Source organism: Acomys minous, assembly GCF_964271855.1.
Source record: "Acomys minous genome assembly, chromosome: 4".
NCBI classification, from domain to species: domain Eukaryota; kingdom Metazoa; phylum Chordata; class Mammalia; order Rodentia; family Muridae; genus Acomys; species Acomys minous.
In genome coordinates this window covers 50,863,982-50,889,998 of record NC_140486.1, presented here as the reverse complement: position 1 = coordinate 50,889,998, position 26,017 = coordinate 50,863,982, and the positions used below count along the sequence as shown (strand labels likewise).

Below are 26,017 nucleotides of genomic sequence, written 5' to 3'. Positions count from 1 at the left end.
AGAAGAGGACACTGGGTCTCCGGGAATTACTAACTGAAGATCACTTTGCTGGTATCTGGTTAAGGCAGGTCTCAGTTCCAGCTGTGCCTCGCCTGCTGCCACTTTCCACGACAGTTTTCCTCACTGTTCTCACAGCAGGAAAGATACAAGCTGAAAGCATCTCTCAGTGGAGACAAACAAGCAACCAAGGCAGGTAAACTGCATAGAGTGTTCGTGTACACTATTTACAGTGAAACGCACCAAACAGCCACAAACTACGGCCAGGTGAGAAATGATCCTACAGTTCATCGATGTAACATTGTTTTCCTATTAAAACAACAAGTAGGCAGCCTCCGAAAATGGAAATGTGAAACTACTGCTAGTTAAAAACTCATTGTGAAAAAAAAAAAACTCATTGTGACAATATATTGAAATGTTGGTTTAAAAACTAACTTTCTCAAATCCTGGTCTCACCATCGAGAGAGTTCTTGCAGGCAGTATCTATGCCAAAACAAATACCCTTTGGAAAACCAGTGGGCAGCAAAGGACTTTGTAACCTCCAGTCCTAAAGAGAGGGTGGGTAGGGTTTTTTTTTTCCATGTTGGTATTATTTTGTCAAAAATGTTGTGTTTCAATGAGTACAGCCAGACACATTACCTCACTGCATATTTAATGAGTGACTTGTGACACTCCCAGCAAGCGGGAAAACCAAACACATGCAGTGTTTCCACTTGGATTCTATTTCACATAGCGGGGCCTCTGCAGGCTGGAGTCCTCTCTTCTTCATAATTCCCCACATTTACAACTAGAGACAAGGACAGCCCACTGTTCAGTAGAAGAAGTAAAGTAGCCTGAAGATTAAATGTGGGCAGAAGTGTTAACACTTGAACTTTGTTCCAGGAAGTTCCTGATGTTGACCTGGTTCCGCAGAAGCACACCCTCATGACACCTAGCCTCATAGCTGCGGAAGGCTGAAGAGAATGCGGTTCATAGGAAAGAGAACACAGACCAGGTGTCCTACTGGCTGCAGGAGCTGCATTCTGAGAACAATTTCAAGAGTCTGTTTCTTAGAACTCTGGTGTCAAATAAGTCACAGTTTTCTGTGGCTGTTTGATACAAGGTTATGACTAGATGTTGCCACATTTTTTGTGTTTTATAGGCCCTTAGAGGCCACATCTGTTTTTGTTTGTTTGTTTTTATTTTTCTTTAAATAAGGTCCTCACTGTTCATGAAACAAATGGTATTTAATGGTATAAAGTCAACATCATACCCTATCTTGATTTTGGATGTTCGTCTTTGATTCAGCCTCAGGTCCACTTATATTTGAACCTTCAAGATGCTTTCAAATGTATTCCAGGGCTGGAGAGATGGATCAGAGGTTAAGAGCACTGGCTGTTCTTCCAACGGTCTTAAGTTCAATTCCCAGCAGTCCCTGCCATGGAGAAAGTGGTCCAGTGTGGTCAACCTTCTGGCAGGTGACTCCAAGGAATGATGCCATACCTGGGGCTGCTCAGTGTTGGCATTTGCTGTTGGCAGATCTGGCACTCAGCAGTAGCTGTAGCCAGGCCAGCCTGGGTGTACAGAAGTCCGTGTAGTTAAGCCCATACATAACTTCCATCTCTGCCACCATGGCCACTTTGTTCATGGGCCCATTGGGCAATGACAGGGATGGCTGCGGGTCGAGGTTGACTATCCAAATACACCTGATTATTGATATTTTCCTCTGCTGAAGTCACTTACATGGGACACAAATCTTCACACCCTTCCCCCATTTGGAGAGATCTGTTCACATACATCTTCTCCAAATGCCTTTCTCACCAATTCTCCAGTAATATTCTTTCCAAGTCCTGGACCATCCAATCCATCCATTGGCTACAGCCCATGAATCAGTGAACAGTTGCCCGTCTAGCCGTTTCTCCTTCCAAATACACACGCATGTGAACTGCCTGAAGTCCTGTCCACTGTGAAGCTTTCCCTTCACTGATGCCCTTCAGGGTTGTCCCAGAAAGAGGTTGTTGCAATGCTGTACCTGTCCAGTTGGGGCGGTGCCTGTAGAATATGCAGAACCACCAGTAAACCAATCACAGGGAACACCCTATAACCTATAGGTGCATCCCTGACAGTGGACAGCATCCTAATGGGAGTAGAATCCATAAGCACTTGGGCAACTTCGTGTAACTGGCTTGTGCCGCCAGGCCCTGGTCAGGACCCATCACATACACACCACCTCCATGTGATAATAGATGGCCGCTGTGCAGATACTTTATAGCCTGGTAGGTCAGATAACGCCAAGCTCATGAGGAGCATAGGTTACATGGCAACGTGGCAGCCTGTTGTCAGATGTTCATTTCCATTAAGGCCCAATAACAAACTAAAGCCGTCTCTCAAAGGGGGACTAGATGTCTACATATGATGGTAGATCCCAAATGTCTCTTCTGTGATTTGCCTGTAGGCTCCAGTCAGTATCCCTACCTGCCACTGACATCTCAGGTACCAAAGGGTCTACTGGATCATGTGGTCCAAGTGGTAGAGCATCCCGCACCAGAGCTGGGACCTGTTGAAGAGCCTTCTCCTGTCCCAGGCCCCACTCAAAGCCAGCAGCTTTCTAAGATACTTGGTAGATGGCCTGGAGTAAAAACCCCGGTAAGGAATGGGCTCTCTCTGGAATCCAAATGCGTTCACTAAACTTTGTGCTTCTTTCCTGGTTGTGGGAAGAGACAGGTGCAATAAGTTATCGTTGACCTTAGAAAGAATAACTCTGCATGTCCCATAGCACTGACTCCTAAGAGTTTTGCAGAGGCAGAAGGCCATTTAATTTTGGTTCGACTTATTTCTTATCCTTTGATATGGATGTGTGTTACCAAAAAGTCCACAGTGGCTGCTACCTCCTGCCCACTTGGTTAAATTAGCATAATGTAGCCAATGGACAGGACATTCTCTGCAGCTGAGTGGAGAGCAGGGACTGATTCTGACATGAACTCCGGTGCCCCATTTTTGACCATGTCCTCTTGGTGGGGAGGCCTGGTGTCATTCAGAGAAAGGATAAGCAGGCTACCAAGATGAGACTTGATAACCTATGACCATATAGTGGGGGAAGAGGGTCCCCCTCAGTCATAGACCTAGGGGAGGGGAATAGGGTGAAAGCAGGAGGGAGGGAGGAACAGGAGGATACAAGGGATGGGATAGCAATTGAGATGTAATCTGAATAAATTAATTAAATTTTTTAAATTAGCATAATGTTGTCAATATAGGAGACCAGTGTGATATTTTGTGGAAGAGACAATCAGATCCCTCCGAACAAAGTTATGCTATGCTCACAGACAGGAGCCCAGCAGAGCTGTCCTCTGTTGCCTGCTTTTTTATCCTTCCCCTTGGTGGGACTGCCCTGCCAGGCCACAGGGGAAGAGGATGCACTCAGTCCTGAAGTGACTTGATGAGCTGGGGTTGGGGTGGTGGCTCCCCTTTTCTGAGGAATAGGAGAGGGGATGGGAGAGGGAGGGTGGGACTGGGAGGAGAGAGAGGAGGGGGCTATGACTGGGATATAAAGTGAATAAATAAAGAAAGAAAAAGTTATGACACAGATCTGGAATGTTAATATATCCTTGAGGTGAAACTGTAGGACACTGCCGGCCTTGCCAACTGAAAGCACATTGCTTCTGGTGGTCCTTATGGACCGGTACTGAGAAAAGGGCATTTGCTAAATCAGTAGTTATATACCATGTACGAGGAGATAAGTTAATCTGCTCAAGTAAAAATACCACACCTGGTTCGGCAGTTCAGTTGGCGTCACTACTTGATTGAGTTTTCAGTAGTCACTTGTCATTCTCCACGATCCATCTGTCTTCTGCACTGACCAGATGGGAGAGTAAAAGGGAGATGTGGCGGAAACCACCACCCTTGCACCTTTCAGGTTCCTGGTGTTGGCACCAATTTCTGAAGGTCATCCAGTGATGCAATTTTGCCTTTGGTCCGCTGGCTTTCCGCCTCCCACCTTGGTTTGCTCAGCCTGGTTTCTTATAGAACCTAGGGCCACCAGCCCAGAGATGGCACCACCCACAATGGACTGGGCCCTCCCCCATCAATCACTAATTAAGAATATGCCTTATAGGATTTCCTACAGCCTGATCTTATGGAGGCATTTCCTTTTGTTAGTTTGGTTTGGTTTGGTTTTTTCAAGACAGGGTTTCTCTGTGTAACAGAGCCCTGGCTGTCCTAGACTCACTTTGTAGCCCAGGCTGGCCTCGAACTCACAGGGATCTGCCTGCCTCTACCTCCTGAGGGCTGGAATTAAAGCGTGCACCACCACGGCCTGGCAGGAGGTATTTTCTTAGTTGAGATTTCCTCCTCTTAGATGACTCTGGCTTGTGTCAAGTTGACATAAAACTGGCCAGCATGGTGATAGTTTAGAGAGTCAGGGCATGAGTACACCTTTTGCTAGTGGTGAGGAGACTGCTTCCTCTAGTGAAATAAACACTTGAGAATTTGAGGGTTCAGAGGTCTCAGTCTCAGTGTGGTCCTCCCACGCACCTGCACCCCAAGTCACAAGATCCCACTCTTTACCAATAATTGCGCTTACTTTGATTGCTGATACCCTCCAAGACTGGGACTTGAATTTTGGCTGTACTTCATCCAGCCTTATGATACCGAGGGCTTTGGGTTGCTTTTCCCTGAGCTCCGTGGCTGCTGGAGAGAAGGTTCTCTTCCAGGGCACACTTTGAAAACTCTAGACTGTTGATGAGCGTCTGGGACTGCTCAGCCCCATCACTGAGCTCTTTGTTGTCCTTCACCATATTCTGAGGTGCTCGAGGTTGGTTAATTTTACCACAGAACTACTTCTTTTCCTTTGTCATTTTATCCACAAATGCTAGGAGCAACCAACCAGCAGCAGCATTTTCCTTAATTTTCCACAAATTGTCCAAAGTTTTATATGTGGAATCACCAAATCCATTGGCTCAGTATAATCAAACGTATTTGTATCCTTCGGCTTGTAAACAGGTCACACCATGGACTTTTTGTACTCTTTTGAGCTTCTGGATGAGAGGCTTCAGTAACTGGAGAGACTTTGGTAACTGTAAGTGTTAGCAAATCAGAAAGCCTATTCCAGATACTACGAAAATTCATGCTTATATGTATGTTACTCTAGAACCACTTCTGGTCGCAAAATCTGTATTCGCCTGTGTCCTCTGAAGGAACAGAACTTACAGAATGACTCTAAGAAGAAAACCCCTCACAGGTGTACCCAGTCACTTGGGTTTCAGCTAATTCCAGGCATAGTCAAGTTGACAACCAAGAAGAGCCATCTATCTACTTGACTTTTGAGCTCTCACTTCCTGTGTGGCTATACTGCTCCACAACAGCAGTTTACTCTGGTTATCACCCATCCAAAGATTTGTTATTCTACATGGAGAATAAGCCCGTCCTTTTGGCCAATAGACCCTAGTCACTCTAACTGTATTATTGGCCTGCCTGATTATGAAAATAACCCAAAGTTTAATGGGAGTTAAAGGAAACCAAGGCGCCATAGGTGTAGCTCAATGACAAAGCACATACTTAGTGCACATGAGGCACTCATTTCAGTCCCCAGCAACTTCCTTATCAAAAAGCCATTTGAGTAGCCTCAGAGGTACCCAGCACTCTGGAACTGAATGATACCTAAGTTCCATGTCTAAAGTTCTAAAGCAGCATCACTTCTCACATCGGCCTGCACTGCAGCCAATCTCTGGACTTCCAACAGAATCTATCCTATTGGAAACAACCCACAGGTCCCTTCTGAACTGCCTTCAACCACCTGGCTCAGTACTCAGAGCTCCCAGGCCCTCTTCCAGGGTCTAGCTCAATGAACCTCCCTGACGTAGTATGCATGCCTTTTCCTGGAACCCATCAGTCCCACAAACAGCCAGCCTAGTCTGACCTCCCTGCCTACAATGAAAAGAAGCTCTAAGCTTTGGCCAGGACCATTTCTCCCTATTCCCCACCTACGGGACCCTCCCACACCATACCCAATCTTTCCACCTAGCTAGATTTACCCCCATACTCCAGGCTTATAACAGGAGCACATCCTGCACATCACCCTAGTCCCCTCTGTCCACTTGACTTCATTCCACCCAAGCCATTTCCAATCAGTAGACTCAACCCTCTCACACATCCAACCTCCTCTGACCGTAACAGACTTAGAACAAAGAAGTTCAGATGCCCCCCGCCCCATTTCATTGTAAAAACACCAACAATATGAATGATCAAGCCAGTATCTTTTCTCTGAAACCTACCGGTCCTGTAGAAATGTTTGCCAAACTTAGATGAACTACGGGACATAGACTTTAGAAGAAGAATCATAATTTAAAATAAACTTAACGACACAAAGAAATAGCTTAATGAAATTAAGGAGAAAGTGTTTAAGTAGAATAAATGCCTGAGTGATGCCCAAGAAAACACAAGCACAATGTTGACAGATGACAAAAAGACAACCCAGGACTTCAGAACATAATTCAATAAGAAGATAGAAACATTGAAAGGAATCAAGCTGAAATGAAGACAGAATTATAAGCCCTAATAGATTAACAATAAACTCAAAGGAAAGCCTTAGAAGTACAATGCATCAAGTAGAAGTTAGAAATTCAGGTTTTGAAGATAAAGCAGAGGATCTAGACCAAGTAAGAAAGGACTATAAAAACAAAACTCATGGAAAATGTTGGGATAACCTTCAAATTATAGGCATAGATGACGGAGAAGAATACCAAGTCAATGACATAGACCAGATCTTCAACAAGATCATAGAAAACTTCCCCAAACCTAGGGAAGACACACCCATACAAATACCAGAAATGGGCTGGAGAGATGGCTCAAAGGATAAGAGAGCATTGGCTGCTCTTCCAAAGGTCCTGAGTTCAATTTCCAGCAACCACATGGTGGCTCAAAACCATCTATAAAGAGATCTGGTGCCCTCTTCTGGCATGCAGGTGTACATGTAATGTAGGCAAAACACAGTATACCTAAATAAATAAATCTTTAAAACAAAACAAAACAAACACCAGAAGCACACAGAGCACCAAGTAGACAAGACCAGAAAATAAATCCCCATGTCATATTAAAATTAAAACACTAAGTATATAGGACAAAGAAAGTATATGGAAAGCTACAAGAACAAAATCACAAGTCACATATGGAGAAAAAACCCATCAGATAACAGTTGAAAAACATTGAGAAAAGTTTCTCAATGGAAACTTCCAAAGTCAAAAGCGCCTGGAACAATGCATTACAAGTCCTAAAAGGTTATGTCTACTAACCTAGATTAACATACCCAACAAGACTATCTCCCATAATCAAAGGGAAAAGAAAACTTTGCACAGAATAACTGGCCAAAAAAAATTTATACCCAAGAAACCAAACATAAGTAAAATACAGGGAGCATTATAGAGACTAATGGGCTTAGAAGAGAGTCTTTGGAAAGAAATATGAGGGCATAATTATTAAAACACAAAAACACCACTGAGAAAACAAATTGTGATACCTCAAGCTCAACAACATGACAATTAACATAAACATTTCAATAATAACTTTAAATTTCAGTGGCCTCAATTCTTCAATTAAAAAACACCAGCTGAACGAATCGATAAAAAAAAAATCCATTTATCTGTAGACCTCAAGAAAAAAGCATCTTATTTTTAAAGAAAGATACCACTGTAGAGTAAAAGGCTGGACAAAAGCACTCCAATCAAATGGAACCAGAAAGCAAGCAGGCATGGATATCTGATGAAAAAGGCTTCTAACTGAAACTACTCAAAAGATATAAGGACACTTTCTTCTAATCAAGGAAACGGTACTATCCACTGCTATCCTAAATATATATGGAACAAACTCAGGAGCTTCAAATTTCATAAAATATCAACCATCATACTTAAAGACAAAAATTAACACCAATCCATTATTAGTAGTTGATTTAAATATCCCACTCTCTAATAAACAGTCATCAGGACAAAAAGCTCAAGAGAAACATCAGACTTTGTTGACATCATGCATCAAATAGGATTAACGGATGGCTACAGAACATTCTACCCAAACACCAAAGAACACATAGTCTACACAGCATCACTTGGGAGCTTCTCTAAAACAGACTGGGACACACAACACATCCTTGTAAATTCAAAAAAAATTGACATAGCACTTTATATCCTATCTGACCACAGTGCAGTAAAACTTAAAATCATGGAGATTAAACAACTCATTATCAAATGATGAATGGGTTAAAAATTCTTAGAACTAAATGAAAATAAAAACATAACACAATAAACCTTCTAGGACATATTGAAAGTAGTCTTGTGAGGGAAATTTATAGCTCTAAGCAGCTTCATTAAAAATCAGAAAGAGTACAAACAAATGGCTTAATGATGCAACTCAAAAAGTTGGAAAAATAAGAACAAACCAAATCCAAATCCAGTTGATGGCAAGAATTAATAAAAAAAATGAGAGCATAAATCAATGAAGTAGAAACAAAACAATACAAAGAATCAACAAATTTAAAGCTAGTTCTTGAGAAGACAAACCAAATGGACATATCTTTGTCCCTACTAACGAAAAGAAACAAAGAGAGGGCCCAAATTAACAGAACCAGAAATTAACAGGGAAACATTCCAACAGACATCAAAAAATTCAGTATATGGGAATGGTCATATAACTTATGTACTCTATTAAGCTAAAAATCCTAAAAAAAAAAATGGGTAAATTTCTAGATTCAGCCAAACCACCAAAATTAAAACAAGAAGTAGTTTTTTTTTGTTTTTTTTTTTTAAGTAATAAAAAGCCTACCAGGAATAAGTCCAGGACCAGATGGGTTCACAACAGAATTCTACCAGACATTCAAAGAAGATACACAGCCAATCCTTTATTCAAGTAATTGAAATAGGGGTGGTGTGCCATATGCCTTTAATCACAACACATGAGAGGCAGAGGCAGGCCTGTGAGATCTCTGAGTTCGAGGCCAGCCAAGTCTGCAAAGCAAGACTTCCAGGACAACTAAGGTTACACAAAGAAACCCTGTCTCGAAACAAAACAAAGCAGGAAGAAACAAAAGGAACATCCCAAACTCCTGCAAAGCCAGTATCATTCAAACCAGGTAAATATAACAAAAGAAAAACACAGGCCAACATCTCTGATAAGCACAGATTCAAAATATTCAATAAGATACTTGCAAAAAGAATACAGACATCCATCAAAAAGATTATCCACCATGACCAAGTTGGTTTTATCTTCAAAATTCAGGGATGGTTTGACATACACAAGTCAATAAATGTAATAAGCCACATAAATGGTCTTGAAGAAAAAAATCACTTGATTATGACAATAGATACAGGGGAAAAAAACCTTTGATAAAATCCAATCTGCTTTCATGATAAAATTCCTAGAATGTACGACTACAGGGAACATACCTCAACACGATAAAAACTAAATATGAAAAACCCATAGCCAAAATAATCCTAAATGGAGAAAAACTTGAAGCAACCACACTCATGGCAGGAATGAGACAGAGATGTCTACTGTCCCCGCTGCTTTTCAGGATCATTCTATAAACCCTAGCTGGACCAATAGGCAGGAGAAGGGAAGTGATACAAATAAAGAGGCCAAATCATCTCTATTTGCAGATGGCATGGTACTATACATCAAAGATCACAAAACAATCTACCTGACAACTTCTAGAAAAAAAAAAAGATAAATTCAGAAGTATGAGAGGGTTCAGGATCAACTCGTACAAAAGAAGCTTTTCTGCTCACCACTAACATACAGAGGAGATCACAGACTCAGTCCCATTCATGGCAGCCACAAAGAAAATAAAACATCTAGGAAGAAACCAAACAGAGAGGGAAAGACTTCTACCATGAAAAAACCTAAGCCTCTGAACAAAAAGATACAGAAAGACACTAGAAAATAGGAAGACACACCCCATGCTCATGGATTGATAGAAATAGCACACTGCGACAATGACCATTTTACCAAAAGCTACTTACAGGTCCAATGCAATCTCAACCACAATCCCCATCTACTTCTTCACAGAAGGGGAAAAGGGTCCTGTAAACTTCAAATGAAGCCACAAAAGATCCTAGGTAGCTGTAACAATCCTGAGCAAAAAGAACTATGCTGGAGGGCTGACAACTCCAGACCTTACGATACATCACCGAGCCATAGTAATAAACACTATATGTTACTAGCACAAAACTGACAGACCAATGAGACCAAATCAAACACCCTAGTGTAAGTACACATAACCTCAGCCACCTAATGCTTGACAAGGTTGCTAAATACACATGCTGGGGGCAGATGCTGGTGCTGGATGTTCACGTGTTAGACACAATTCCATCACCTTGCACAAAAGCTAACTCTAAATAGATCTGACATCTAAGTGTGGAACCTTGTTGGGGACAATAGGCCATATGGCCAATGTTCAGCCATCTTGTCAGAGTCTGCACCTTTAAGTCTCTGTTTTTCCCAGAGCTTGCCTTTCACCAGAAACTAGCTGACCCTGTTGTGGGTCAGCAGTTAGACTACAGACAGATAGAGATGGAGCAGCCCTGTTGTGGTTTAGCAGTTAGACTAGACAAAGAGGGAGCCAGATACCCTGTGTGGCAGGACATTATGACCCTGCCTGGAATTCCCTGTGTTTTGAGAAAAGCCTGCAGCTGGGTTGCTAAAGCAATATGCTTCCCTGCCTTCTGACTTATAAAAGCTGCTGCCTGACTAATAAAGTTTGAGAGTTTGATCAATTAGACTTGCTCTCCTTCTTTGTGTCTTGCATTTTCAACAGGTGACCTTCCTCCTGAGTTTTAGTCAAACCCCGCAGGCGGGGGTTCTGAAACACTGGACCTGCCAGAAGAGAACATGGACAATGTTCTACATGACATAGGTGTAGGACAAGGCTTTCTGAAAAAAGGAGGCCATGAATTTGAAAGAGCAAGCAGGGGCATATGATGAAAGGGGAGGGAGGAATGTAATCACGTTATAATCTCAAAGGGCATATATGACTTCTAATAAACTGTGTGAATAGTTAGATTCCAAATGCCTTAAAGATGTAAGAATTTAGCTGGGCGTGGTGGTGCACGCCTTTAATCCCAGCACTTGGGAGGCAGAGACTGGTGGATTGCTGTGAGTTCAAGTCCAGCCTGGTCTACAAAGCGAATCCAGGACAGCCAAGGCTACACAGAGAAACCCTGTCTCGAAAAGAAAAAAAAAAAGATGTAAGAATTTATATTTTAAGCAAAGTGGAAATGATCACTACTGCATCTTAGAGGCAGTTGTATAATATATTGTGTAGAAAAACAGGTAGCAAAAATTTCAGACTATGAAATATTACTGACTTCGGGTCCCAGTTTGCCACTTCCTGGCTGACCAGCCCTGGGAAGTCACTCACCTGTTTTGTAGCTCCCTGATATGTATGTGCAGTGTGAGAATAATGGTAATAACCATTCACGGACTTAAAAATATTTGTTTTTAATTCAGTATGTACAAGTGCTTTGCCTGTATGTACGTAAGTCTTCTGCGTGCATGTCTGGTGCCCATGGAGGTAGAAGAGGAGACTGTACCACCCTCTGGAACTGGAGGTATAGAAGGCTGTTGGCCATCATGTGGGTGTTGTGAACTGAACCCAGGTCCTCCGCAAGAGCAGCATCAAGTGCTCTTAATTGTTGGTCCATCTTTCCAGCCCCCACCTTGTTGATTTTTGTGGTATTTGAGTTGATGTATTTTAAGTGCTAAGAACAGTGTCTGAACCCCAATCAAGTGTCCACTAAGTGCTCCGTACTGTATAGCTGTCTCGTGTACTCCTTATGAGCTGATGGTGGAGGCAAAGCAGACTATTTTCTATTAATTTCTAGACACCATGTAGCTCACTCCAGGTCATGAAGAAGATAGGGAAACAGCTAGATCCCTTGTCTCCTAACCCAGGCCCACAGCATTGCCTCTGTTTCACTGAGAGATCACCACTGTTAATGGTTTCTTAAAACCTTTATCCCTTGGCCTTGACCGGGGCATCCACTGTTCTGGGTCTAGTAGTCCCTAACTCCTCTACCATCGCCTCAGCTGCTCTCCTTCTTTTTCTTCTTTTCATGCCTGATCTGAGCCCCAGGGCTTAACCGTGCCTGTTTTGAGGCGCCTAGCTGCATTTGTGTGTTGAACGTGGCCTCACCCTGCCCTGCCCTTGCCTCAAAATTCCTGCTCCGAATATTCTGTTTATTACTCAGCCCTGTCACTTGGAAGACCAGCGGTCATCTTAAATTTAACAGTCCCAGACTGAACTCCGGATGCCACTCAGACCTCCTCCTCCCCCAGAGTTCCCTTTATCTATCAGCGGGAACTCCCTCCCCATGGCTGCTCAGGACAAACGCCTCAAACTCCATTCATCCTTTTCATTCTCTCCCAGGCCACGTTTATTCCAGCAGCAGCAAATCCTTTGGGCTCATCTCCACAGGAGACCCCGAAGATAGTCTACTGCCAGCACTCCTGGCCACCTGCTCTCAGACCTAGACTAAAAAAGGTGCTTGGTGGAGCTGGAGAGATGGCTCAGAGGTTAAGAGCACTGTCTGTTCCTCCAAAGGTCCTGAGTTCAATTCCCAGCAACCACATGGTGGCTCACAACCATCTATAATGAGATCTGGTGCCCTCTTCTGACGGGCAGGCACACATGTGAGCAGAATATGTATAAATAATAAATAAATAAATATTAGGAAAAAAAAAGGTGCTTGGCTTCCATTCCGGTGCCTCCCGTGCTCTTTGCCTAACTGGAAAGAAAGCACTGTCCTACTATGGTCTACCAGGGGTTAAAGTTGCACTCTTTTGTGTCACATTTTAGGGTGCTTCAGCCACCTTAGGTACTGGAAATAGCTCTGTGGCACTTGCAGGTGTTGTCTCCTTAGCTCAGGCTTCTCCTTATCCAACACCCCTCCCCCAGCGCTCTCATATCCCACCTGGGCTGCTTGTTGATTTGTGTCCCTGAAGCAGATACATTACAGTCTTGTCCTGGGTACCTGGAAATAGTCATCTTTACAGATGTAATCCTGTTGAGATGAGGACAGCAGGCCTTAGAAGAAGAGTCCCACAGAGACGGGGAAATACTGTATGGACAGACACACAGATGACAGACGTGTGACAGCAACAGCAGAGACTTGAGTGGTGCCACTTAAGGCAAGTGTCTTAGTTAGGGTTTCTGTTGCTGTGGTGAAACGCCATGATCGAAAGCAGCTTGGAGAGGATGGGGTCTTATGCAGGCGTTTTCTCGATAGGGGCTCCCTCCTCTCAGATGACACTAGTTTGTGTCAAAGTGACATAAGAACTAGCCAGGACAATTGACCTATACAACACTATTTAGCAATAAATAACCTTTCCCTTTTTTTGTTCATCCTCAAAATCTCATTTTAATAAATGTCACAATATAAAACATATTACAAACTTAAAAGTCCCACAGCCTTTATAAATTTTAATACTTTAAAAGCTCTCTCTCTCTCTCTCTCTCTCTCTCTCTCTCTCTCTCTCTCTCTCTCTCTCTCCTTTTGAAATACAAATCTCTATAAAACTCCAAAACTTGAAAGCATCTCAACTGTGGGATCCTATAAAATAAAAAATAAATTCACTGCTTTCTTACTTCCAAGCGGGAGGAACCAGGGCAAAGTCACAAAGCTAAAGCAACTCCAACAGAGTAACTAAATCACAGTCCAATGTCTGAAATTCACTCACACTCTCCAAGCCTTTCCACAGCACCTGGCTTGTCTTCTGGGCTCAGACCCACAATCCACGGCTGCTCCTACCCTTAGCTGTCCTTCTGCGGTAGTGGTGTCTCCAAAATTTGGGGTCTCCTGGTGTACCTGGGCTACACTTTCACTAACAGCTTCTCCTGGGCTTTCTTCAGTGACTTCAGGCTTGTGTCACAGTGCCAAGCCTCAACTTCTCTCAGTAACTTCTTCTTGCCTTCAAAATTAGTCTCACCTGGATGCTGCCAGCATGAAGTATAACCTTGGCTGTCTCTGGCACGCACTGATGGATACCAGTGATGTTGGTATCTTCTTAATCGTCACTAATGTCTCAGCTCCAGCTGACCAGTATCAATTGAGTAAATAAAGGGATGGTTTCGCTTCAGAGATACTGATCTCTTAGAAATCACAGCTGATTCTTCAGCCTCATCTGACCAGAACCACTGATGCTTAATTCAAAACAGCAAACAGCCCCGAAAGAGTCTAAACTTTCCTTTGAACTTTGTAAGGCAGCCCTCCATCCTCTGACACGATCCAACAGAACAGTCCACTGAGCTCTCACAACTCAATGAATGGCTGTTCAAGCCCAAAGGTCCAAAGTCCTTCCACAACTGCCCTTGCCCCACGCTTCCCCAAAGCACCAGCATGGTCATGTCTGTCACAGCAGTACCCTACGGTCCAGGCATCAATGTCTGTCTTAGAGTTTCCATTGCTGTGGTGCGACACCATGACCAAAAGCAACTAGGGGAGGAAAGGGTTTATTTCAGGTACACGTGCAGGTAACAGCTCATCACGGGCGGAAGTCAGAGCAGGAATTGAAGCAGGGCAGGAACGTGGACACAAGCGCTGATGCTGATGCAGAGGCCACCGAGGAATGCGGCTTGCTGACTTGCTCAGCCTGCTTTCTTTCATGCTTGCTTGCTTTTTTTTTTTTTTTTTTCCTGAGACAGGGTTTCTCTGTGTAACCTTGGCTGTCCTGAACTCACTTTGTAGACCAGGCCTGCCTCTGCCTCCCGAGTGCTGGGATTACAGGCCTGATTTCTTATAGAACACAGGGCGAATAGGCCAGGGGTGGCCACACCCACAATGAGCTTAGCCCTCCCACATCAATTACTAATTAAGAAAATGCCCTCAGCTGGATCTTACGGAGGCATTTTCTCAATTGAGGTTCCCTTCTTTTAGATAACACTAGCTTGTGTCAATTTGACATAAAACAAAACAAACAAATGAACGAACGAACGAACCTACCCAGAACACCAAGAAATACCAAAGATTGTAGAACACTTCCAAAAACTATCAAGAGGCTGTAGAATTCTTCCCAGAGCCCCTGGGGCAGCAAGAATAGACTTCCATTGCTTTAAGCCACCTTATTTCTAATATCCACTGAGTATCCCTAATCTGGGGGTACAAAAAAGTTTTAAAATCCAAAACATTGTGAGTACCAATTTGACCCCACAAGTGGAAAATGCCACACTCAACCTCATGAGACATTTCAGTCATAAATGTGGGTACACAAATATGTCTAAAATCACCTTCAGATTATATATGTATAGGAGAAAGACACAACAGAAGCGAGCTTCATGCATAGTCTCTAGGCCCACACCCAAGAAACTTGATTATGTTTATGCAAACACTCCAAAAATCTGAAGAAAAAAAAATGCTGGCCTGACACACTTCTGTTCCCAAGAATTTTTGAGAGTGATCATCAGCTTGTCTGTTGATCTGATGTAATTTGATGCTAATTAATAAAACCATCACCTTAGGCAGGGCAAACGGATTGGCGTGGCTAAGGCTCCAGGCCTTGAGGAGACAGAATTTTGAGAAGGAGACCCGAGGAGAAGGGAGGGAAAGAAAGCAGCCACGGGTTTGATGAAAGAGAAGCACGTGGATGGCGTGGATGGCCCAGATGAAGAACATTAGCAAGTTTTTGGGATTATGGATGGGAGGTAGCTTGATAGATATTATTAGAAGCAGATGGCATGGGATTGAGGCAAGTATTCCATACCTGCCCCACTATGGGTAGTTTAGAGGATTAATATCTGCCCTGCCCCAGGTTAACTACGCCTATTTTAAAATAGAACAGGTGTCTGTGTCTTGATTGATTGCTAGCCAGTTATACTGCCATAATAATAATTGTAGGCCCAATAATAAACATTATTAGGCTGTAGTGGTAAATTAACAACAGTTGTCCTTTGTCACAGCAGTCCTAGGAAGCTGACATGCTTTGGTTAATGAGACCCATGATGCTCATGTCAGTTCCTGAATTTATGTCTTCACTTGTTTGTTATCTGTCCCCTCCATTTAATCATGAAGACCAGGAAGAAAGGACCTCACAGCCTTGTCCACAGTAAGCCACCGTCCCTCTGGACTTTCCTCACCCCTCTGACAGCCAGCTCTCTCTGTTTCTTGCCCTCTTTTTTTTTAAAGATTTATTTATTATTTATACAATATTTGCTCACACGTGTGCCTGCCCACCACAAGAAGGCACCAGATCTCATTACAGGTGCTTGTAAGCCACCATGTGGTTGCTGGGAATTGAACTCAGGACCTTCGGAAGAGCAGACGGTGCTCTTAACCTCTGAGCCATCTCTCCAGCCCCTCAGACTAATGTCTTGATTGGCACTAAGTATAGAAGAGAGTTTTTATCTGTCAAACACACAGGCCAAGACCCTACATGCCCTGAAACATGTTAACTGAACTTGTAAGCAAAGATATATCTCATGATTATTTATTTACATACAGATTTCAGGTTTACTGCTTTTTTTCAAGGAGCAAATTGACCCAAGAAAGGGACCCTTGCTGGAGGGCCATGGTCACTGTCTCATTCTCCTTATCTTCGCGGAGACCTGGTTTCCCCCTCTCATGGCTTGATGAATCTTTTTATAGTGTTCTCAGAAAATTATTTTATGAGATACAAAATAAACCTGTGTTGAACTTAAGACTACACTAGATAAAGAGGCTTGTGTAGATAAGTAAAGGCACATTAATGAACCAATACGGTACCTCAGCACTTGCTCCTAACATTAAGTATACATATGTAGATGATAAGAAGTTAGTAGGTGGGGCTGGAGAGATGGCTCAGAGGTTAAGAGCACTGGTTGCTCTTCCAGAAGACCTGAGTTCAATACCCAACAACTACATGGTGGCTCACAACCATCTAAATGGAGATCTGGTGCTCTCTTCTGGCCTGCAGGCACACATGCAGGCACAACACTGTACATGATAAATAAATATATCATTTTTTTAAGTCAGTAGGCGATTGCAGTTTTATACTTTACAGTGTGAACATGACAGTGCAACAACGGACAGAAATGCTAGAGAGCGATACTGTGATTAGTGCCTCAGTAACTGGGGTCTCAGCCTATTTATTCACTGTCTTCAAACCTTCATGTCATGAAAGGGGTAGACTAGGTGGTCTTCTGGCTCCTTCTCACCACGAAGAGAAATAATGTTATTTCGCAAAATGCAATAATTTTAGAATTGGGAAAGGCCAACGTCACTACTTAGGACAGACAGATGTCCACTCCATGGATGCTTTGCAGGAAAGGCTTTTCTTCTGAGGTTCTCTCCTAGATGTGATCACAAAACTGACAGACTTGGGGACAATTGGAGTCATAGCCTGTGCCTGTAGTTGGTGCTGGGGGGCGTGGTACGGGGGCAGTGTCCTGACCTGCCAATCAGAGAGCAGGACCAGAAGAACTTCCAGTATATTCACTGTCATTGGTTGTTCCTGCTCAGTCCCTGTCACCACTGTAAGACCCCCAACATGGTGGTCTTAACGTGGAGACCCCCACCAAGAACCAGCGAGACCAAGGTTTCGGTTGCAACACGCAAGAGGCTTTATTGCAGGGGGTCGGGTACCCGGGCGTCTCAGTCTCTGGAGAGGCTGGCGCGCCGAGCAAGTCTTTCGGGGGCCTTTTATAGGGATTTTAGCGGGAAGTGCGGGTACAGAAGCGAGAAGCATAGTTACAGGGCTCTGATTGGTAAATTTAAATGAGGCGAGGTTATGGCCCGGTCATCAGATGGGCTCTAGGAACAGGGGAGTTTACCCGTTCTCTGGGCCAGATGGCTGACCATAAATATCCTGTTTGACAAGGACAAACTGTTTCTGTTATCTCAGCATGCTTTTATTTTTTTTTTTCTTCTGGGCCCCAGGCCTCATCTTATCCCGGGAACCTATTATTCTAGTCTTGCCTTGCAAGATAGCGTTACTGCTGCTATGCTTGCTATGGCGGGTGCACAGGGGAGGGGGTCTTACATTCCCCCCTCTTGTGGTAAATTGAATGAAATCTTTCATTCAATGACCTCTGGTTCTACCTGTTGGAGCTGTTGGTATTGTTGGGTTAGAACCAAGGCTTGTACAACCGATAGGCGGTCTCGGATGAATTGCATCAGTCTGTTAAGGATGCAGGGCCCAAAAAGTAGGAGCAGGATAATAATTAATAAAGGGCCCGTTATGGTAGATATTAAAGTGGTGAACCAAGGAGCCTTATTAAACCAGTTTTCATACCAAGTTCGTCCTGATTCAAATTGCAACTGTCGCTGCTTGAGCCTTTCTCGCAGCTTAGACATACTATCTCTGACTACTCCTGTATGGTCAGCATAAAAACAACATTCTTCCTTGAGGGCTGCACAGAGCCCACCCTCTTTCAGGAACAAGATATCTAACCCTCTACGATTTTGGAGCACTACCTCGGAAAGGGAGGTCAGGGACTGTTCTAATGCACTAATGGATTCTTCTAATGCTTGAAGGTCTGCGTTCATGGCCTGCTGTAACTGCTGAAAATGAGCAACCTGAGTGAGAGCAGTAGTCCTGGTTCCGATCCCTGCCGCAACCCCCCCGACTGTTAATCCTCCCAATAGCAGTGCCAGAGTGATGGATATTGGCTCTCGGGGGTAGCGATTGATCCCCTCAAAGTGGCGATATAGGTCGGAGGGGTCATGGTATGTGATCTTGGGGAAGAGTTGAATCAATACACAGAAGTCGGAGGACATTTTAAGGACGGATGTCGTGACGCATGGGGTTAACCCAGTGTTACAGGCCCAGTAGGTCCCATTTGGGCCGGTAAGGTACCTGGTTTCTGAAGCTTTTGGAGTGCTGGTCAAGGTGGTGTTGCACAGAGATTTATGGGACGAGGGGACGGTCCCTAAGCAAGTTCCCTTCCCGAAGATTTCAGACAGTGTGAGACGGTGAGGGGTATTGGAGAGGCACCTATTGTCTGGGGTAGAGGAGTTAGTAATGCTGGCCATAAGGGCAATCCCCTCGTAGTAAGGGGGTCGGGAGGTGAGACACATCCAACATTCCTCCGTCTTTTCCGGGGAAGTATAGTTCAAGGCCTGGTATGCCCCTGTAACCAGGTCTAAAAGTGGGTTTCCTGTATTAGGATGTGATTTCGGGGCAGGGAGGGTGCTAGGGCCCATTGAGTATGGCATCGATGGCGTGGGTTGGGGTAGTACCTGGGGTCTTGGCTGGGCCTGATGTGGCTTAGTCAGGACGGGGTTCGGGCCTATAGCCAGAGTGGGAGCTGTAGTCAGGGTTAACTTGATCTTAAAAATTAGTCCAGGGTCTCTTCCTGGGGCATATAATCGCAATCCCCAGTTGTTTCCCTTAAGCCATCGGCGATCTTGTTTTCCTTTCTCTGTAAACTTGATGACCAAAGGGTTGCAATAGCTATTTTGGCAAGGCTGAGGGCAGTTAGGGTCATTGGTGCTATTTTTCTTTACCGTGATCAGGTCCCAGCTGGAAGAAGGGTTCCAGTAGGCCTCGCCTGTAGTCTCACAACCCCATGAAGCACAATAGAAATCAGGGATCCCTCCACACTGACGCTTAAGCTGTCGAGATTGACCTTGCCCCGGGCATACATAGAACTCGGCAAACCGGAGATTAGTCCGGGTGTACTGGTTTGAACATCCATAAAGGTCGGAGGGTATATGGATGGGGAGAGTGCCTGATGGTGTGCTGCCCCCAGAGCATGAAGTCTCACCGGATTCAGGGAGATTAGAGCCAGGGAGCCAGTCGGATGACTCGGCTGCCAGCTTACAGATGTCTGGTGTCAAGTCTGGCCACCAGGTCCATGGGGGGTGCAGCGCAGTGATCGACCAGATGGTGTCTCCTTCATTATTGGTTACCTCCCAGGTTTGTTGTACTGGGATATGAGGGCTGGCGGACGGGGTCCAGGGGAGGGTTAGGAGGAGAACAGTGAGGGTCATGGGGCGAATTAGGTTCGGGAAAGTCTTATCTTTAAAGGGTTGTCGGTCTGATGTGCTCTCCATGTGATCCCGTCTGTGTCTTTGGCCGCCTTGACGTGAGCAGCGTGGATCCATGTGGCAATTCAGTCAACCTTGAGAGCCGTCGGGGTAGTCAGGAGTACGGCGTAGGGTCCCTTCCAGCGGGGTTCGAGGTTCTTGGTCCGGTGACGTCGGACCCAGACGTAGTCTCCAACCTGGAATGGGTGAGGGGCCAGGGGCTTGTCAAGCTGGTCTTTATAAGTGCAGGCTAGGGGTTTCCATACCTCATTTTGCACCTCTTGGAGGGCTCTTAGGTGTGCCTGGAGGGAAGGCCTGGTGGCGAAGGAGCCGATATCTGGGTCAAGGAAGTGAACAATAGGAACATGTGAACCGTAGACAATCTCAAAAGGAGTAAGCCCATGTGGGCCAGGGGTGTTCCTAACCCTGTATAGGGCCAGGGGTAGCAGGGCCACCCAGTCCTTAGTGCCAGCTGCAAGCATCAATTTGGTTAAAGTCTCCTTAATAGACCTGTTCATGCGTTCTACCTGTCCTGAACTCTGGGGTCTGTATGAACAATGTAATTTCCAATTAATCCCCAATAGTTTGGCCACCTGCTGGCTTACCTGGGAGACGAAGGCTGGTCCGTTGTCGGACCCGATTACCTGTGGCATCCCGTAGCGAGGGAAAATATCATCTAAAAGCTTCTTGGAAACCACCTTGGCCGTCTCATGTTTGGTGGGGAAGGCTTCAGCCCATCCTGAGAAAGTATCTATGAAGACCAGCAGGTACCGGTACCCGTATATACCTGGTTTGACCTCCGTGAAGTCAATTTCCCAATGGGTCCCTGGCCGGTGTCCTCGGACCCTAGTTCCTGACAGGTTCAAGGACCTGTTATTATTGACCAACGCGCAGGGCCGGCAATTGTCAGTGGCTCTCTGGAGGGCCTCCTTTTTTCCTAAGAGGTAAAAGTCCGTCTCTTCTCTCTCGAGGAGGGTCTTCATTTTCTGAGCACTTAAATGAGTGAGCTTATGGAAGTAGTCAATCAAATAGTTAGTCTCTTTTGAGGGGATGACTACCTTGTCTTGATACCGACAATGTTTGGGGCCTTTAGGGAGAGCGCCCATCTTGTGAAGTCTCTGTATGTCGTCATTGGTGAATTTCCAACTCCGGTCCTGCTGTCCTGGCGCTCCGGTGTCCTCTTGTAAGGAGAGTGCCTCGAGAGTGTCGAGGGGTCTTGTAGCGGCTTGGCAGGCTGTCTCGTCAGCCAGCCGATTACCTCGAGCCTCAGGGGAGTCCCCTTTCTGGTGGCCCGGGCAATGGATGATGCTGAGCTGCTGGGGTAAAAAGAGGGCCTTCAGGAGGGCCAGGATCTCAGTCTTATTCTTAATTTCTTTACCTTCTGAGGTGAGGAGTCCTCGGCGCCGATAGATTTCTCCATGTACGTGGGCCGTGGCGAAGGCATACCGGCTGTCTGTATATACTGTTAGCTTCTTTCCTTTTGCCAGTTCCAGGGCCTTGGTCAGGGCGATCAGTTCAGCACGCTGGGTGGAGGTCCCTGGGGGCAGAGGGCTGGCCCATATTACCTGGTTGGTGGTGGTGATAGCCGCTCCGGCCCGTCGTGTTCCGTTATCCAGGAAGCTGCTCCCATCCGTATACCAAACGAAGTCTGAGCGAGGGAGAGGCTGGTCAGTGAGGTCAGGGCGGGTTCCGTGGGTTTCCACCAGGACTTGCTGACAGTCATGATCCTCGGGCCTGTCTGGGAGAGGGAGCAGCGTGGCAGGGTTGAGATTGGTCGTTGGCCCAAAGGTGACTCTGTCCGAGTCTAAAAGCATGGCCTGGTAATGGGTTACCCGGGCGTTGGAGAGCCATCTGTCTGGGGGCTGCCGGACCAGGGATTCCATGGCATGGGGCGCCAAGATAGTAATTGGCTGTCCCATGGTGAGTTTATTAGAGTCGTTAAGGAGTAAGGCGGCTGTAGCAACCATCCGTAGGCAAGGGGGCCAGCCTGCTGCCACGGGGTCCAGTTTCTTAGAGAGGTAGGCTATAGGCCTTTTCCAGGGCCCCAGTCTCTGGATTAGAATTCCCTTGGCGTAGCCTTGCTTCTCGTCGATGAACAGCTCAAAGGGCTTGGTTAAATCGGGCAGCCCCAGTGCGGGGGCTGAGATTAAGGCAGTCTTGATAGCCTCGAAGGCCTATTGATGGGTGGGCCCCCAGGTAAACATCGTTCCCGGCTTGGTAAGGGGGTACAGGGAGCTGCCATTTCTGCGAACCCAGGGATCCAGAGGCGGCAAAAGCCCGCTGTTCCTAGAAATTCTCTGAGTTGACGGGGGGACCGCGGTGGCGGGATTTGGAGGACAGTTTGTTTTCTAGCCCGGGTGAGCCACCTCTGTCCATCCTTGATGGAGTAACCTAGGTAGGTCACTTCAGTCTGGCAAATTTGTGCCTTCTTGAAAGAGGCTCGATACCCCAGCCGTCCCAGGACTTGTAGGAGGGCGTGGGTTCCCCGTTGGCAGTTCTCCTTAGAGGGGGCTGCCAGGAGGAGATCATCTACATATTGGAGCAATATGAGGTCTGGGTATTGTACCCTGAAGTCGGCCAAATCACGGTGTAGGGCCTCATCGAACAGGGTGGGGCTATTTTAAATCCCTGGGGCAGCCGTGTCCATGTTAGTTGCCCTGAAATCCCCAATTCGGGGTCCTTCCATTCGAATGCAAAGAGAGGCTGGCTGGAGGGGTGCAGTCTTAGGCAGAAGAAAGCATCCTTTAAGTCCAGCACAGTGTACCAGACATGGTCTGGGGATAGCCCCGTCAGTAGATTATAAGGATTGGGGACAGTAGGATGTATGTCTTCAACCCGTTTGTTGACTTCTCTCAAATCTTGGACCGGCTGATAATCCCCCGTCCCGGGCTTTTTAACAGGAAGCAAAGGGGTATTCCAGGGAGACTGACAAGGAGTCAGTATGCCTTGGTCCAGGAGTCTCCAAATATGAGGCCGTATCCCCAGGTAGGCTTCCTGGGACATAGGGTACTGCCGAATAGAGACTGGGGTGGCAGAAGCCTTAAGGTGTACTAATATGGGGGGCTGTTGGTGAGCTAGGCCCATTCCCCCAGTTTCGGCCCATGAAGATGGGTAAAGGGCATGCCAGTCTGGGCTAGGGGCATCGTTCCCAGGGGGGTCAGTCTCATATAGTCTGTATTCGTCTTCTAGGTTCAATACTAAAGTCTGAATAGGCCGCCCTAGTGGTCCTGTCACATAAGTGTGCCCTTCTCCGAAGTGAATTTGGGCCTTGAGTTTGGTTAACAAGTCTCTTCCCAGGAGGGGATATGGGCAGTCCGGGACATGAAGGAAAGAATGTGAGACCTTACCGGTTGCAAGATGTACTTTCCTCTCGGTAGTCCAGCGGTAAGGCTTCCCGCCAGTTGCTCCTTGCACCCAGGCAGTCTTTGTTGTCAGGGGCCCCGGTGCGGTGGTGAGGACGGAGTGCTGAGCTCCTGTATCCACCAAGAAGGTGACGGGTTGCCCCCCCACATTCAGAGTTAGCCGGGGTTCAGGGGGGGGCTCCTGACCCTGACTTCTTCAGTCTTCTAGGTTGAGGAGAGCCGCGGAGGGGGGGCCCTACGGGGCCCTTTGGGACGTCTGGGACAGTCCCGTATCCAGTGGCCTCTCTCCTTACAATAGGCACATTGGTCCTTATCCACAGGGGCTTTTCTCCGTTCTCCCTGGCCCTGACTATCCTGGTGCCCTGAAACTACGGTGGCCAACAGTTTACTCATTTCCCTATGTCTCTTCTTATCTCTAGCATTTTCCCTTTCTTCCGCTTCTTTTCTCAATCTCTCTTCTTTTTCTTCGGACTCTTTCCTAAGCCTTTCTTCTTTCTCCTCCGGCGTCTCTCTCTTATTATAAACTTTCTCTGCCTCCTTTAAAAGATCCTGAACTGTACTCTCCTTGAGTTCTTCCAATCTCTCTAATTTGCGTCTGATATCTGGGGCAGATTGCCAGACAAAGGACATGGCCAGAGTGGTGGCCTGGAGAGGGTCCTCAGGGTCATATGGAGTGTAAACCCTGTAAGCCTCTTTCAGACGCTCAAGAAAAGCTGACGGCGTCTCATCTGCTTTCTGAGTAACCATCTTAACCTGGGCCAAATTGGTGGGCCGCCTGGCGGCTTTTTGGAGACCCGCTATGAGCAGCTGGCGATAAAGACGTAGGTGGGCCCTACCTTCCTCAGTGTTGAAGTCCCAGTCCGGTCGTTCCAAGGGGAAAGCACTGTTGATTTCATTTGGCAGCTGGGTAGGCCGCCCATTAGCTCCTGGGACGCTCTTGCGTGCTTCCAGGAGGACACGCTGCTTCTCTTCGGAGGTGAGGAGCGTCTGTAGGAGCTGTTGGCAGTCGTCCCAGGTGGGTTGATGAGTGACTAAAATAGACTCAATAAGGGAAGTTAAGCGGGAGGGATCCTTAGAGAAAGGAGGGTTATTGTTTTTCCAGTTATAAAGATCTGAGGCAGAAAACGGCCAATATTGCATCTGGCCACCAGTGCCAGCCCGAAGGGGGAAGGCCTGAGAGGTCTGGGGTGGAACTTCGCGCCGGCTACGGAGTCGGCCGGCCATTGGTGAGGCCTCGGGCGCTGCGGCGGGAGCAATATCCTCAGGTGGCCCCGGCAAGGGAGGAGCTGAGGGAGTCGGGGGTCCGGCCGGTGAGGCTGGGCCTGGGGCCGCTGGGGCCTGATAAGGGGGTGGTTCCTCGGTTAGGAGGTCAAGGAGGGGCCCCTCGTCCGGCGGCAAGACCTTAGGGGGGGGCGGACAACGGCGGGATAGAGACCGGCCCTAGAGGGGGCCGCCGGAGTGGGGGCCAGGGGAGGGGCTAAGGCGGGCGTGGTAAGAGAGGTGGGGATAGGAGGGGGCTGAGTGAGGAAAGGTTTGACCCATGGGGGGGGTCACAAACGAGAGATTCCCAAGTTATTATGTAGGGGACCTGGTCCGGATGACCGTGTGGTCCAGGGTCCATAATTTTGGACTTGACCTGTAAAATGAGAGAAAGGTTAAAGGTGCCATCTCGTGGCCACCCGGTGTTAAACGTGGGCCATTCGGCGGAACAGAAAGTCTCCCATTTGCCCTTACGGACTTCCACGGACAGATTGTGTGCAATGACACGGACCTCTTTGAAATGCTGTAAGGTAAGGGTTAATGGGGTGGCAAGAGTCTGACCCATGGTACCAAAAATATAAAACGAAAGACAACAGAGGAAAACTAGACACAAAAGACCAAAAACAGCCTGCGCGGGATGCTTGCGCCAAAGCGAAAGTAAAACAGAGGTTGGAGACAGTGGCTCGTCTCCCAGATGAGGCGAATAGCCTCTCAGATGGGCCGGGGCCCCAAATAACCCTGGGGCAGACAGGGTTCTGGTGGGACGGGGAGTCCCTACGGAATCCTGCCGGGACGTCTCCCGGGGGTACAAGGAAGAAGTCCGAGTCCGTCAACTCCTTCTAGTCCTTGTCAAGATTCAGAGAGTCTGTACAGACGCCATAACACGTAACGGTTAACACGAAGACGGGACAATAACAACGACTGAGCCGGCCGGCACAAAGGCTTACCTCCCGAATTTGGGTCGGTGGTCCCTGGGCGGGGGTCTCTATCTCGGTGGGACCTCCAAATGTAAGACCCCCAACACGGTGGTCTTAACGTGGAGACCCCCACCAAGAACCAGCGAGACCAAGGTTTCGGTTGCAACACGCAAGAGGCTTTATTGCAGGGGGTCGGGTACCCGGGCGTCTCAGTCTCTGGAGAGGCTGGCGCGCCGAGCGAGTCTTTCGGGGGCCTTTTATAGGGATTTTGGCGGGAAGCGCGGGTACAGAAGCGAGAAGCATAGTTACAGGGCTCTGATTGGTAAATTTAAATGAGGCGAGGTTATGGCCCGGTCATCAGATGGGCTCTAGGAACAGGGGAGTTTACCCGTTCTCTGGGCCAGGTGGCCGACCATAAATATCTTGTTTGACATGAAGTGAGGTTATGGCCCGGTCATCAAATGGGCTCTGGGAACAGGGGAGTTTACCCGTTCCCTAGGCCAGATGGCCGACCATAAATATCCTG

General features: G+C 46.7%; 1 long non-coding RNA gene across 1 annotated transcript; it reads right to left on the bottom strand.

Moving 5' to 3' along the window:
• Positions 1–632: 632 nt before the first annotated feature.
• Positions 633–12,139, bottom strand: LOC311596522. The gene is made up of 2 exons (XR_014778865.1): positions 3,743–12,139; positions 633–2,680 (listed from the first exon to the last, which is right to left on the bottom strand). It is a non-coding gene; the product is annotated as an uncharacterized lncRNA (long non-coding RNA).
• Positions 12,140–26,017: the final 13,878 nt, after the last annotated feature.